The sequence below is a fragment of the Amphiura filiformis genome, chromosome 10, assembly GCF_039555335.1.
Source record: "Amphiura filiformis chromosome 10, Afil_fr2py, whole genome shotgun sequence".
Classification (NCBI taxonomy): Eukaryota; Metazoa; Echinodermata; class Ophiuroidea; order Amphilepidida; family Amphiuridae; genus Amphiura; species Amphiura filiformis.
Genome location: NC_092637.1, coordinates 21,552,143 through 21,559,774, shown reverse-complemented (window position 1 = coordinate 21,559,774; position 7,632 = coordinate 21,552,143). Strand labels below are relative to the sequence as shown.

General features: G+C 32.8%; 1 long non-coding RNA gene across 1 annotated transcript; it reads left to right on the top strand.

The window, feature by feature from the left end:
* Nucleotides 1–1,954: 1,954 nt before the first annotated feature.
* Nucleotides 1,955–4,258, top strand: LOC140162156 (uncharacterized). The gene is made up of 3 exons (XR_011860204.1): nucleotides 1,955–2,107; nucleotides 3,393–3,472; nucleotides 4,139–4,258. It is a non-coding gene; the product is annotated as an uncharacterized lncRNA (long non-coding RNA).
* Nucleotides 4,259–7,632: the final 3,374 nt, after the last annotated feature.

Below are 7,632 nucleotides of genomic sequence, written 5' to 3'. Positions count from 1 at the left end.
TAATTAATTAAATAAATAAATAAATAAATAAATAAATAAATAAATAAATAAATAAATAAATAAATAAATAAATAAATAAATAAATAAATAAATAAATAAATAAATAATTAATAAATAAATAAATAATTAATTAATTAATTAATATATAAATACATAAATGAATAAATAATGCTATTTTTTCAACCAAATCCCTACTCATTTATTTTTGATCCCATAACTATTCGTTTTGATGAGATATACTGTTCATTTTGATTCGGTATATTATCACTTTGATCCGACAATCTTATCAAAGTGAATAGTTCCGTTTTATTTTGACTATTCAAATGGCCAAGATCTCCAATTTTGACAAGATTACCCATTTCATTTTGACAAGATTAGGTTATTTGATTTATCTGGTCATTTTTGACAAGACAAACTACTCAAATATTTGGTAAGTTGAGTCATTTTTGACAATACTCTATCCCTTTTATGATTTAAATGACAAGGCGATCTGATCTAATTTGATGAGTTTCTTATCATTGTCATGAGAATATCCGATTCATTTTTGAAGAGAAAATTAGAACTGGCTCAGTTCCCTCTGATCGCGACAGCCGATAGCGAGCTCGAAGCGCGAGAGGCGAGCGTAATGTCAGAGAGGGATTGCCATGGTCCCATACAGGCACTGAACAAGTGCTAGAGAAAATATGTCCCATCTGAATAGTTTCCCTTCAAAAAGTGAGGAGATCGTTTTAAGAGTGTAGGTTATAGGAACAAATGAACAAATTGTATCATGTGCAGTATACCCAAAGAGACGGAAGAGGGTACATTCAAAATAATAATACATTTTAGGCTTTGAGTATAGATCGTAGGGAGAATCGAGAGTTGTCCCTCCTTCTTGTGAAATCCTGTCGTATTGTCGATCAAATTCAAATACCTTATCATGCTATGACAAATCATGAACAATTATCATAACCGTTAATCATGTGTCGGGCAAAACTGTCAGTGTGACTGTAAAAATTGAATCGAAATAATTTTTTTATGAATAATATTTTACATAGTAACCTTAAATAGTAATTATAAGAAGAAACAAAACGAAGTCTATATAATATTTGTCTGATTTTTATACTTAAAGGGAATCATAACATTATGCCTTATATTTTAGAAAAATAATTATCCAACACGAATCACATGGTTTTACTTAAAACAAGCTCATGTTGACCATAAAAACCAATAAAAACAGTCGGCTCTCAACACGCGATATTCAAAATTCCCGCGCCGGAATTGTCTAAGTGCAATGACGTAATGGTTATTTGTGTTCAATTGTCGTCAGCCTTCATTGTAATACTGGGACGTCATTGCACTCGACAATTTCGGCGCCCGGGAATATTGAATATGACGTGTTGAGAGACGGATGTTTTTATTCGTTTTTATGGTCACTATGAGTTTGTTTTAAATAAACCACGTGATTCGTACTTGATAATTATTTTTCTTACATATAAAAAAAAGGCATAATGTTGTGATTGCCGGAGTCATCCTTTGATATTCCTTTCAAACAAAACGTGTAACACAAGACCTGGAGACTAATGTTTATAATGAAAAGTGTTTATGAATGATATCAAAGGCTCTTAATTTATACGATTTTATTTTTAAATTTGAGATTCATTTTGATAACAATAATTCACAATTTGTTTTGCCACTAACCTATCGTATTAAACGATACAGTAAGACTTAGCAACAACAACAAGTAGTTCCAGGTCAGACGTGCTTAAAATAAAGTAAAATGAAATCAGATATAATAATAAAATAAGAAATAAACTGAACAAATACGAAAATCTAATCGATTGTTGTCTGAACTCGTGATATAGTGTTTGTCTGATTCTACAGATCGCCTGATTCTTAACAATGACGTGCTCAGTGAACCTGTACCATTAAAGCAAACTATATGATAAATAATAATACATGGTTTTGTCTTTTATGCCGAATACCTTGTTTGGAACTTGACAAACATATGTATCACATACATTACGGTTGTACTCTCATTATTGTAATTAATGCTATGAATGCTGTATTGCATGTGGAATTAAAGAACTACACAGTATTCCATCCGGCGGCTTAGAAGACTTAGAAGGTAATGTGATATCTTTGTATCTGTTTTTAAGATTTGGAAGCAGGGACCACTCTATATTTTTCTATTCGTTTAGATTTTTTCTAAATATGTCAGAAGTGGGTCAAACAGAATCAAAATTTGACTTTTGAAATTTTAAGGTATGAAAATAGCATAAGGTCCTTATTCAAATATTAATAATAATAATAATAATAATAATAATAATAATAATAATAATAATAATAATAATAATAATAATAATAATAATAGAGATTTCTATAGCGCCCATTGCATAAGCCTCTGGGCACTTTACATATAAAAACTACAACAAACATTTGATACAACCAAGTAATATAACAAGATACAGTGAAATACTTATTACACTTAAAAAGTACACTATGGTTAAAAACATTATACAAATACAGGTACATAAGAAAGATAAGGTGGTACTACCCCTTGATAAATTTGTAACTATTTTTACATTTTTCTCAAACAATAATAACACACTGGTAACAAATGTTCTGTATATTATAGGGGCAAGGAATCCAGTTACTACACTAGAATTTCAGTGACTCAAGACAAGCGGTAGGTTATTTATGATAAGAAAAAAGGTACCGCTAGAATATACCTCATTTCTTAACACATACAATGAACCACTTGTCTTGAATCACTGAAATTTCAGTGAAGTAATTGGATTCTTTGCCCCTATAATATACATAGCTTTTGTTACCAGTGTGTAGTTATTTCTTGAGAAAAATTCAAAATTAGTCACAAAATTTATCAAGGGTGTAGTACCACCTGAAGCAATAACATTATAGAAATCCCAATATAAATAAACAAAACAATACAATCAGAGATTCATACAAAGGCATCAAATAACAACGAATCAAAAAGCGTGGATGAGCAACCCAGGAGAGGAGAGGAGAGGTTGTGAACACTTCACTCAAAAACGAGAATAACCTTTTTCTAGTTGTGTATCTTTAAACATAAATAATGCAGTTTGCATCGATTTGGAAAATTAAGGAATGTTGTTATGGTCGACGAAAACATATTGCATGGAAAATCAAGTTGGGCGCTTTTCTTAAAAACTGCTCATTTGTCAGAAATCCACCGTGCTAGTTGGATACCTTAATCATTTTAACATAATATTTTTTTGCTTATCGATAAATAAAACATTCGAAATTTTTCAGTGGCGTTCGCAGATTTTCAAAATCTGTGTGTATTTGTTAGGTGGGGGCGCACGGGTCTCGATTCCCCCGACTGTTCAAAATAAAGTAACATTTTAATACATAATTATTACCATTTACAGGACAATGAATGAGTTCCTATGTTCCATTGTACTTGGCTTTCTACTGTCTAGCTCCCTATACGGAGTTCATGGACAAACAGGTATTGTTTAATTGCAATAACAAATTAAAGCCATATAACATTTCTGTAAAAATAGATCAGTATTTATTTTCCATAAAATGTTAGCTCTTACTGTCAGATATGTCCCCTTTTAATTTTGAGCCGAACAAGTGAGGTAAATTCGTGTTCGACTAATATTTCCATCGTAATAATAAAACGACGGTTCCAGCGTTTTATTCAAAATCTCGGATTTTGACAAAACTACAGCACCTAAAGTCTTGATTTTTGCAGAGTATCTTTATTGACTAATGTACATTACAATCATGTAAGAAACAGAATTAAAAAAAAATGAGGGCATTCTCCTCAGCAAATGTTATAATATGGCTTTAATGTTAAGTTGTACGCAACTTGGCAATAACGGTATAATTGTTTTACGTAATCCTCTGTCTAAGTCACGTTCAACAAAAGGTTGACATAAATTGATATTATATAAAATATACGACTAGGAAATCTGAAAAATGAGGGGATCCACAATCTCATAACATCTAATATGAACGTGATAGATACCACAGTATTTTCTCGAATTCGTTTTATTGTAATCATGTTGAAATGCTGAAAAATATTGGTAGACATTTGTCTGTTCTAACGCCGATCTTTGGTGAATTGATACTGAGCATTGTTGTCGGAATCTTAATGATATTTTAACAGATACAAATGAGTGTACAAATGGTGAACACAACTGTCATGTCGATGCTACATGCACCAATACCACTGGTGGCTTCTCATGTGCATGCAATATTGGGTATGGCGGAGATGGTATCTCGTGTCATGGTATGTAAAAGTACATTTAAGCTAAAAAGCACTTTATAGACCTTTTGCACCGAAATATTCTAGTGAAATGAAATAAAATGATATGATATTATAGAATGTAAAATGTGTAAAGCATAGGATACTCAATTGAACAATGAAGAGAGCTACAATCTCAAAATAACAGTGAGATGAAAGTAGTGCTATATGATAGCAGATGGTATTACATGTATTGGTGGGTAAAACTAACTTAAAGCTAAAAAAATAATTACATCTTTTTTGAATATTAAATCTGAGCTGGTTGGTTTTTTTTAAAACCCAAACTGAATTGTGGGTTGAATATAAATATTATAAAATTTACAATCATCTAGCAGCTATTATGAACCAGACACCTTATTAAATCATTTCAGAATGTTTAGAAGTTATGCCTAAATATCATTTATGTGGTGTGACTAAAAAACGTTTTAAGTATTTTTGTGATATTTTAACAGATATAAATGAGTGTACAATTGGCGAACACAACTGTCATGGCGATGCAACATGTACTAATACCATGGGTTCCTTCTCATGTGCATGCAATAGTGGGTATAGCGGAGATGGCACTGTATGTATTGGTATGTAAAACTATAAAATATAGCTAAAACACACCTATTTTGAACATAAATTATAAGCCACCAGTTTATTTGATCAAAAAGATTAGCAGTATGGATACCATTGAGCAAGTAGAATATGTTTTTGTGAACATCAATGTTTATCAACAAAGGCGAGGGATTGGTCTTTCGATATGCTCGAACGAACCGCTTCACTGTTCAATGGCTTTCTTGTACTATATGAAATATGGTGGGAGATTTAAAATACACATGCCCTGAGCAAACTACGATGCGCACGCACACTGCAGGGCAAAGAACAATGGAAAGTGCCATAATGCGTGCGCATACTGCCGGGCAATGACGTCACATGTCAAGTGGTCTATATTATTGTCATAATGTAACAAAATGTTAGTAGAAATAAAACAATATGATATTATGTAATGTATACCATTAATCTTTACTATGCCGTCAAGCAGAAGATTCAGAATTATGTAGCGGCTAATACGAGCACGAACTCCGATATTATCGAATTTGTTTAAAATGGTTAGAAGTTATGTCTAGAAAAGAGGACTGTTCCATCGCGCTTCCATCGTGCATTACTGATAAAATATTTCACACGGGAGATGAAACGTCTCTAAACTCTACCTGCAAACATAATTTTCCATTTCAGTATGATGCACATGCGTCGTGATGAAATTACCACTATTTATTATCAAAGACAGAGATAAAAAGATATTATCGCGTCTGACGTCATCTGTCAATCAAACTCGACCACGGTTTGTTTACAAGTGTCGTGATGATGACTTGCTGAACACGGCGGTAAAACCGGGCGCCTTATTGTTAATTTTGCACCTTTAAACATACAAACCATCTCAAAAGTTAGGTCTTAATAGTAGGAAACTTTCTTTCGCGAAGGCACCATGTCAACAATGCGTAGAAAAGTTTCTTTTTGCCTTGTAAAAGTACGTAATTTTTCGCCATTTACTGCTATCCTTTTCTCCGATCAGCACCAGATAAATCGACCTTCCTTTTACGCGCTAATTAACCAATCGAGGATCGTAGAGAATTTGATTGACAGTGACGTCAGACGCAAACTAGTCTTTTTTATCTTTGTCTTCAATTATATTTATGATTCTCTTTTCCTTAGATCTAAATGTCATATTTCAAGGGTGGATAGTAACTCACCTCATACCCTATCCACTGTTTTGGGCGTGGCCAACCGATGTGCCAGTGGATGGCTTCAAGATTGAATATAAATGGTCGGGAACTGATGCTTGGAATACTGCGCTTGTTCCAGCAGATGAAAGAATGTTATACCTGCAGGGGTTGATGAGGCGAGAACTGTACGATGTTCGGATCTTCATCATTCCACTCGTCACCACCGTCGCGCCAACAACTTTATTACCAATAACAGGTGGGCTATTGATAATGCTAGCATTATATGCTTGAAGACCGTTGCTTTGAACAAGGTGTATCTTTGCAACCTTATTTCATGGAATTTGCCGGCGAAGTAACGTAATATTTGGATTATCTACCATAGCAATTATAGGTTAATATTGAATATATCGCGCAGCACTACAAATAGGTTGCACTCATCACCTGTGTATGTCTGCAATCATAGATTGAATACAATACCGCTCTTTTCAAAGATACTAATCGAGGTGCGAGTGATCAGCATGATATAGTTCAACGCAGAGGTACTGCGTGGATGTACTAGTGCAGCGCGATATAATCAAAAAATGTTTCCACCTATTGCTATGGTAGTTAATCCAATCATCACGTCACTTCGCCAGCAAATAATGATAGGACTAACATTGACACCATCTGTTGACTGGTAATAATATGCTATTGTTTATCCCTCGACCGCATATTGCTTTTGTCACATAGGCCTATATCATATGGTGTTAATAATAACAACTTTCTATTGTTTTGTTTTTTTGTTTGATTATAACCTCCCCTTCCGTACATGTACCATCAACATGTATTGATATACACCATTATATTTACCAGGCATATGCCAAATATCTTGTAGTTGAATGATACTTTTTCATGTTTTTTTGAGCCATCCCTTATATTCCCGTGTGCATATTATCTTCTAATAGTTTGTCTTTAGTAACAACACTGTTTAAGGGCTGGGGTATGAACGTTTAGACAGTATTTATTTTGGGACATTAGAGCACATCAGACATATCGAATTGCATTCTGAATACGAAGAATGTCATGCTGATATCAAATAATTTTGATTTTTTGAAATTCGCAATTTAATACACATTTTATGGCAAATCATTAAAAATTGATATTTTTAATATTTAACAGTACTTGAAGTAAACTTTATAATCTGATGATTTATACTTAAAGTGTATGTAGGTGGGATGAAAAGCCGACGATCAATTGAAAATTTTCACCTTTCGTATTGAAGATATGGATTTTTTTCCCCAAAACACCGAAAAAATTAGGTCTTTTTGGGAAAAAAATCCATATCTTTAATATGAAAGCTCAACATTTTCAATTGACCGTCGGCTTTTCCTCCCTGCTACATACACTTTAAGAATATATCATTAGATTTATATAATTTACTTCGAGGACTGTTATATATCAAAAATTTGAAAAATATCAAATTTTTATAATTTGTCATAAAATTTGTATTATATTGTGATTTTCAAAAATGAAAATTATTTGATATTAGAAAGACATGCTTCGTATTCAGAATGCAATTCGATAAGTCTGAGGTTCTCTCATGTCCCACAAAAAATACTGTCGAAACGCAATAAACGCTCATTTTAGATCCCTTAAGAAGTTCATAAA